This window comes from Corvus cornix, chromosome 1 (genome assembly GCF_000738735.6).
Source record: "Corvus cornix cornix isolate S_Up_H32 chromosome 1, ASM73873v5, whole genome shotgun sequence".
Lineage (NCBI taxonomy): Eukaryota > Metazoa > Chordata > Aves > Passeriformes > Corvidae > Corvus > Corvus cornix.
The window spans coordinates 53129679-53137947 of record NC_046332.1 but is presented as its reverse complement, the minus strand read 5'-3'; positions in this window follow the sequence as shown (position 1 = coordinate 53137947).

The following is an 8269-nucleotide window of genomic DNA, read 5'->3' as shown; positions in this document are numbered from 1 at the left end:
TTCCTGTTTTGATTATTCCTAGGATATTTGTATCACAATATATGACCATTTTGCCGGGGCTGCCTACACAAATAGTGCTTGTCTTTTTATGGAGCAGTCTTAAATGATGATTATGTTTTTCATTTGAAAACATGGGCCTTTTCCTCTGACAGGAAAACACTCCTCAGGAATCTGTACATCTTTTCCGTTTCTCCTTTGCCTTTGTTTTCAGAAAAATTATATTCAGCCTATGGAAATGTGGATCTAATCTAGACCATATTTCTGAAGTGCAAATTTTTTTTTTCTTCTGAGAAGTATACATGGATGTGCATTTGGAAGTCCTCAGAAATGTATCTTTCATAATCATTACTGGGTGCATACTGATTAGCTAAACTCTTTGATGCTCAGTTCTTCTAACAGGACTTTCATGGTTTGTCCAAAGAGCCTAACTGTGCTTCTAAAATTAGTGCAAGTATTGTCGCTGAATTCATGAGAACAGTAGTGGAAGACAGTAGGAGCCTGTTGCCAACAGTAGAGGCTCCTACTTCCTGAAGCCTGGGAGGCACTCATTTGCAACTGCACAGTTCTTTCAAAATACACACTGAAAAGGCAGGAATGGCCAGTTTAAAATTATTTGTGGATTTGATAAGAAATCGTCATTTTCTTTGGGAGGAACTCCTTCTCCAATGTATTTTCTGTTGAGTTCAATTGACAAATCTGACAATTACATTCCTTCTCCTATTCTAGCAGTTCCCATTTCATCCTAACTCTCAGCCCTTCAGGCGTTCATGTGAAATGCAAGACCCTGTAGTTCCAGGTCACCTGCTGGGAAGACTTCAACTATCATTTTGTTCTCCAAAGAATGAGCTACAAGTATTCATGCTGAGTGAATATTCTAGACATGTCTCTTGGCAACATCTGTCTGTATTTTAAAGATCTATTTAAATACCTTTATTGGAGCAGAAGTCCAAGTATCTGTCCTTCCAGGTAGTTGTCCTGTCCAGCAGGCTTGAGAGTAATTTTTGTTTGTGGTTTAGAATTAAGGTATTATTAAAAAAAAAAAAAAAAAAAAAAAGACCAAAAAACCAAACCAAAACCACACATCAAACCACAAAAACTCCAGGAGTGACTGAGACAAGTTTCAGAAAACCCCACAGTCTGCTAGTTAGCACATGCTCATGAAGAGGCAGACCTGACAGAAACCACGCTGCTTCAGATCCCTGCTCCGGACCAAAGACCAGGTAGGATCTGGCATCTCCTGCTTTGCCACTGCACTCTGAATGCTGTGACTTCAAGTTTTCTACTGATGAAAGAGCACATTAAACCCTGCCCTGCCATGCTCACAGCAGAGATGGACAGCAAGTTCAAGGTAAAAGGGGCTGGTACTGATGGAATAGTTGATGTGAATCTAGTCCTGCTCTGATGACAAGGCTCAGACTATTTAGACTTTTTGCACTGGAATACAATTCCAAGTATTTTATGTACTTGTATTATCACCAGTATTATCTCAGGAAGTTGTAAAGGTGATCTTTACAATCCAATCAAAATGCTGTTTCACTGTATTTTTCAAGCCAATGGTCAAATTGGCACTCCTGTGTCACTTGCTTCATACATGCAGAGCACTCCCAGAAACTAAAAGACAGGAGTCGTTACTTTCTTTTAACTAAAAGAAAAATTGCAGGAGGATACATTCTGTGTGAAGAACTCTAATTTTGCAAAGAGCAAAAAAAGCCAGCACAGTTGCACAGAATACATTTGTGTCTGTTGCGTTTTTACTGTGGCTATTGAGTGACTCATTTCATGTAGGTAGAATTCTTTCTAAATGTTGCCTAAATATAACAGTATTGGACATGGTATATGGGAAACGTCTGTTGTTTCAGCCAGGCTCAGCAGTTGGGTGTGTGTGTGGCATAATTCCCCTGAGTTTCACTTAGCATTGGACAGAGAATTTGAGGTGTGTCCTTAAATTGCAAAAATACTCTGGTTTGATCCACCCATTAGATGAGAATGGCAAAACTCCCACCGACTTCAAACCCAGCCTTTGTTGTGATTATCAAATGTTGACTCGTTAGCAGCTCTGGAAATGGGTGTATTGGGTATGGCTGAGCTTTGGCAGGGAGAAGGAAGATCTTAAAACACATTCTGGAGTGAAAATCAAAATGTTTTGGTCTTTTCAGTAGAAAGATCAAACTAGGCACAACTGTTGCAAAGGGACTATTTCTGATCTTTCTGCATTCTTATTGCTTTATCCACAGTGTTTTGGGAAAGTCCAGTATTAGGCTAATTCTGGTTTTCCACCAGGACTCTAATCTCTGTATAGGTTACAAGTCCAGAAGAGACTAATATGACCATCTTGCTTGACCTCTCAGGTAACAGAAACTGTAGGACTTCCCTTATTTAATTTGTGTTTGAAGTAGAACTCCCCTTTAGGGACAACAAGAGATTGCATCCTCTGGGAAATCCCACTGCAGCCCTTGGCAGATTATTCCAGTGACTATTACCTGTTGAAAAAATGGCTTTGGTGTATACAATCAGAATGAGTTTAGCTTTGTCTTCTAGCCACTAGACCTAATATTCAGTAAGTGCTTTATGAAGCATGAGTTCCTGTCATGCCCAGTCTCTTGGAATATAACAGTTTCTTAAACATTGATCACTTGGAGTCTTTTTGCCCACCTTGTTGTCCTTTTTTCTGCTCTTTCAAAGGCTGTCTGTAGTTACCTAATAGCTGCTGTAAATTGTGAACACCAGCACTGGGCCAAGGAAAGGTACAGTAAAAGTGTTAATTGCAGAGGTAATTTGTTGCCCCAGTTTTTATGCCCACCGAGGGCATTCCTGTGTTACCAAACATGTGCTTGAACCTGTGCTCATGCTCACACTCCCACATAGCTCAGACTTGTCAAAGTAAGGTGACATCGTTCTCTGCTCCAAACCTGTGGGCAGCAGCACGAATTCATGGATGTGACAGTGGGAGCTCAAGATTAGATAACAACTCAGTATGATCTCCAGATCTTTGTAAAGTAACGACTCCCCAGGAGGGAGCTGTGCATCCTATGTAGTTCTACGGTCTTTGTTCCTAGATATGTCATTTTATGGGAGCTATATTAAAACAGGTATTGTTGACTAAAGCCCAGCTTACTCAGAGGTTGTTCAGTCACAGTGACTTGTCTTCAGAATTTACCATTCTCCCAATCTGTGTGTCATCTGAAAACCTGAGCAGTAATGTTGCATCCTCTTTTAGGTCTCTGAAAAGTTTTTAAATTGCTAAAGCAATTTAAATTGCTAAAATCCATCCTTAAATCTTTAGGTAAATATGTCCTGCGTGAAAATTACACATTAAAAGGACATTTTGAGATCAATTAGTCAACACTTAATCCTTTCAAAGCATAATGTGCTTATTCTACATAAGCATCCTCCATGGAAATATCAGGTTTTACCAATCCAAATATTCTAAGGAAATGTGAAGTATTATTATACTTTATAACATTGCTCCCTTTACTCACCAAACTAGTAAATTTATCTAAAATACATTTTCCACCAATGGCTGTCAAGTGGCATTGGTGATGCTACTCTCACTTTTATGATCAGCTTTTCCATCCCTGTGTCTGGAATCTGGGTAAGGTTGACAGCTCTGTATCAGCCAGGCTGCTCTCTCTTTACAAACCAACCAAATCAATGAAAACCCACACATGATAATTCATCCAGTGGTCTGAAACCTCCACAGCATCTCCAGACCAACTGATTGGGAAAATAATACTAAAAACTGTTGGATGAAAGCTTATCCAGAGCTGCTGATTTTAAGTTCTTTAACTAGAGCTGCTCTTATTTTACATTCTCAGGCTTGCATTGGTACAGGAAGTATTTTATTACCAATCTAGAACATGGCCTTATTGTCAGTTTTTCACCCCAAAACAGAACAGAAATATTTATTGAACATCAGTGTTTCTTTTGCACTTTACTTGATTAGTCAAATTTTTCACATAGCAGTAGAATAGCAACCATTCATTTGTTTCAAATTTATATTAAAATTAGACAAATCTTTGTCACTCAGCATTGCTGACTGCAGATCTAATCTTTTTTTACATTCTTTACTAGCTTTTGCTTCTGATTTAGAACAATTTCTGACAATTCTAGCACTTTTTTCCTACTTATTTTTATTAATTTAAATACCTTTGGTCATTAAATTATTCATATTCTTGTCAGTTCTCCAACAAAGACTGCAGTGCAGCCTTTCTCTCTTCTTTTTTTTTGAGACATTTTCTTGAGCAATGCAGAAATATCATTTCCAAAAAGCCATGTTTCAGTTTCTCACTCCTTCCAGCTTTTTGAATTTTTCCCTAAACCACCAAATACTTACATTACCATTTTGGCCCTTACCTTGATCATCCATAACAGATGACTCTCTTGTATCCCAGCCAGCACTGCTTTGGGGGTTTCACAATTAATTCTCCTTTGCCAGTGTGGATGAGGGCAAACAGATTTCTCTGGCTTGCCTGCTTATTATTACTGCTCCCCTTAGGAAGCTTGAGGTCAATTTAATATCAGCAAGAGACAGCTTTTAGCATATTTTGCACAGATAGAAATCGCATACAATATCGCATCTCTCCCCACAACACTGAGCAGAGAGGGAATTTAGTAGCCAGCCATTCTGCCTTCACACCTGGTGGTCTGCAGACAATATGTGCTACTACACGATCTTGTTTTTATGCCAACATAAGAAAAAGACATTTTCTTCCCAGCCCAACTGTGCTAGCAGTGGGGACAGAGCCAGAAACCAACACACCACCTTATGCCCACTGAAAACCACCAACACAGCCAATCTGCTGATTGTGCCCTTCATATAAGAACCCTTAGTCTGGTTTGGGTAAAATCAAGCAGACCTGTTTCAGCTCCTGGCTGGAGTCAAGGTGGCTGCTCTGGCCTGGCTAAGCAGGGGCAGCTGCCCACAGCCTCTGACACCACCCATCACCACACCTGCAAGTGATTTCTGCACCACTGCCAGCAGCTGGAAAGCACATAATCCCATTTTTACAGGCCACGAATCTTTTTCCTGTCTGACCTTCCTGCCATGCCTGTCTTCAACATTTCAGCCACACGGGCTGCCTCAGCCCAGCAGCTCCGTGGGATCTGTGCGCAGGTGGGATCTGTCTGCACTGCCCGCTTGCTTATCATGCCGGCAGCTGGTGCTAGAGATCAGCAATTAAAGGTTACTCTCTCTTTGTATCCTTCAGTGTCTAACTTAATTTAGATCTCAACATCATGGCTGTGGGCTAAATGGGTACTCGTCTGCTCCCTCGTTCTCCCATTCCTTCTGTTATTAGTTTCCTGCTCTCCTGGGAGACCAACGTTAATGGCAAGGTTTTATCCACCGCTAGCCAGATGCCTCAGAGACCAGCTCCGTTGAAGTATTTTAATGAAAAATATGTTCCTGATGAAATTTGGATGGCATGTTAACAAAGACAGATCTTCGTCCTTAGCATCACAGCAGGTGTATTATGTGCAAACATAATCCACTGTGCTTCAAAGGGTTTAATAAAGTAGCCTGTCTATTTATCCTCTGCTCATCCTCCTGTTATCTGGGGTCTTTACAATTTCTACCATATAATCATAGGGGTGACTTCTGATTTCTCATCACCATTTTTTGGACTGTGTCCCCTTTTGGAAGTGTTGACACAAAGGCAATATGGTCTGAAAGAAGGCACTGAGGGGGAGTGCAGTGACCTGAGCTGCTGTCTTGGCTTTGTTTCTGGCTTTACAGTTAGAGCATAATCCCAGCAAATCAGTTTACTCTGGCAGAAAAAAAATAAGACAAAGCTTTTTTCATCAGTATTGGGAAACAAAAGATCAAAGATCCCTCATAACTCATAAAATACTGCAAGGCCATTGGATCAAAGGCACTATAATAAGTGCAAAATACTGTGATACAAGTAAAACATCTTGCCATGTGTTCCAGACTCTTTCCTGCTGCATGGATTTCTTTACTTTCTCCTCTGCATTACAACAGAGGAAAGAGACTTTTTTTCCTAGTGATTAAATCTTCAAAAGATTGTGCTCCTAGTGGAAAAAAGCCTGGCAATAGATTCACCAGTGTAAGATTTTTCAGATGTTAAATACAGGCAGCGAGACTGGAGTTTCAGTCTTGGACTTGAGCAGATGTTTCAGAGCAGGGAACCATTCACCTCACTCTTTTTCATCTCTGAGCTTCTCCATCATCTGGAATCTACTTACAGTATCATTTTCTTTATTACCATGTGTGATTGATTTCCTGTTTCATTCAAACCAGACCCAGTGCCACAGTGCATTCACTTGTGCCAGCTGGTACCTTACATGATCAATGGGAAAGATGCTCCTGGCAGAACTGCACACCTCTGCGCTTTAGCACCTCTGCAGTGGCCCTGCCTGAAGCTGAATTCTTGCTACCAGAGTCACACAGACCAGGACCAGACATGGGCACAGGAAGCTCCTCAGCATTCAAAGGAAGGGTTGCCCAATCTCACCACAAGACATGTAACAGATTATGTAGCCACAAGTGTCTGGTGGAAAAATGCATCCTTCACTTATTAGACTGGATACACACATGTGTGTATCCTCTGAAACATCAAACAAAATCTTACCTACAATAAAAGACAGGCAAGTTAAAAAACCCCAACTGTACACACTTCTATTAAAACGAACCAGGACAATACTTAGAATCTGGATTGTTCAAAACAAAATGTTTAAAACAGCCCAGAAAATCTTGATGACACATGAATAGTTCCCTTTTTGCTGTCCAGAATACAGTCTGAGTTCCTCAGCAAGGGTTTATCTTGCTCTCCTGAAGGTTTTTGTCAGTACTCCAGATGGCAGTGTGCCTGTGAAGCATTAACCACCGCAGACCCCAGCCAGCATACAGAAAAGGAGTTTAGCAGCAGGTTGATCAGAGTCCAGTGACTGCGGTGGGCAACAGCCCTAAGCAGCTGTTCAGTCTCAGCATTCACGTGGGGCAGAGATACCAGTGTTGAGTGGAAATTGTATTTTCTCGGTCATATAGATGATACAATTTAACTTGGAGGGACCTTTTAGTCTATAGGGAGCTTTAGCCTTTAATTCTGAACACCAAAAGTTGACAATTCCTTCCTCTTGGGCCTTTATGTCATTATATGTAACACTGTCTAGTGTAAATGCTCCTTGAAATCCTTTCCCATCTTTCTGGGCATGTAGGTATCCATTGGTCTGTGTTTAAATCACAGACTTCATGTCATGCAAATAAATTTAACCACAGTTTGAGATAAATGTGTTTGTTGCATAAAAATGGATGGAGAGGGTTTTTCTTGAAGAAGCCTCACACGAGGATAGTTTCATCATGTAACAACAGTCCCTGAACATTATCCATAAACACTGGACATGACAAATATCCAGATACACGTGACCTTTGGCTGCAGACGGGCACATTAAGGAGCTGGTGCTGCTCTTTGCTGTCTGATGCTCCGTCTCCTCTGCTGCAAGCTGACTCGCTCTGGAGAGCAGCCTCCTGCCTGCCCGCTGCTCTCTTCACAAGTCATCAACCAGCCTGGCTCCGACGTGCCAGTCCGTGCCTGGGCAGGTTGCCCTTACCAATGCCCAGCGGGAGGGGAGTGATTTTCACGGAGTATGCTGACTTGGAAGGGATCCACAAGGATCATTGAGTCCATCTCCTGGCCCTGCACAGGACACCCCAAGAGTCACACCCTGTGCCTGAGAGCATTGTCCAAACACTTCTTGGACTCTGTCAGGCTTGGTGCTGTGACCACTTCCCTGGGGAGCCTGTTCCAGTGCCCAGCCACCTTCTGGGTGAAGAACTTTTTCCTGACATCCAACCTAAACCTCCCCTGACACAACCTCAGGCCATTCCCGCGGGTCCTATCACCACAGAGATCAGTGCCTGCCCCTCCGCTTCCCATCGTAAGCTGTAGACTGCAACGAGGTCTCCCCTCAGCCTCCTCTTCTCCAGGCTGAACACACCAAGTGACCACAGCCGCTGCTCATACGGCTGCCATACAAACCGCACGCACCGGGAGGGGAGCTGCGGGGCTGCCCGAGGGCCCTCACCGAGACCGGCCGCCGGCCCAGCCCAGGGGCGCACAGCTCGGGCGCGTCTCTCCCGGCTCTCCTCTCCCGCAGGGCCGCCGCAGCCCGGCGGGCGGGCGTGTGAGGGCGGCGCGGCCTCGGCGGGGCAGGGCTGGGCCGGGCTGGGCCGGGCCGGGAGCGCCTCGCCGCCAGGGGCGCGGGCTGCCCTCGCTCGGCGCCCGCCGCCGCCCCGCGCCCGCTGACAGCC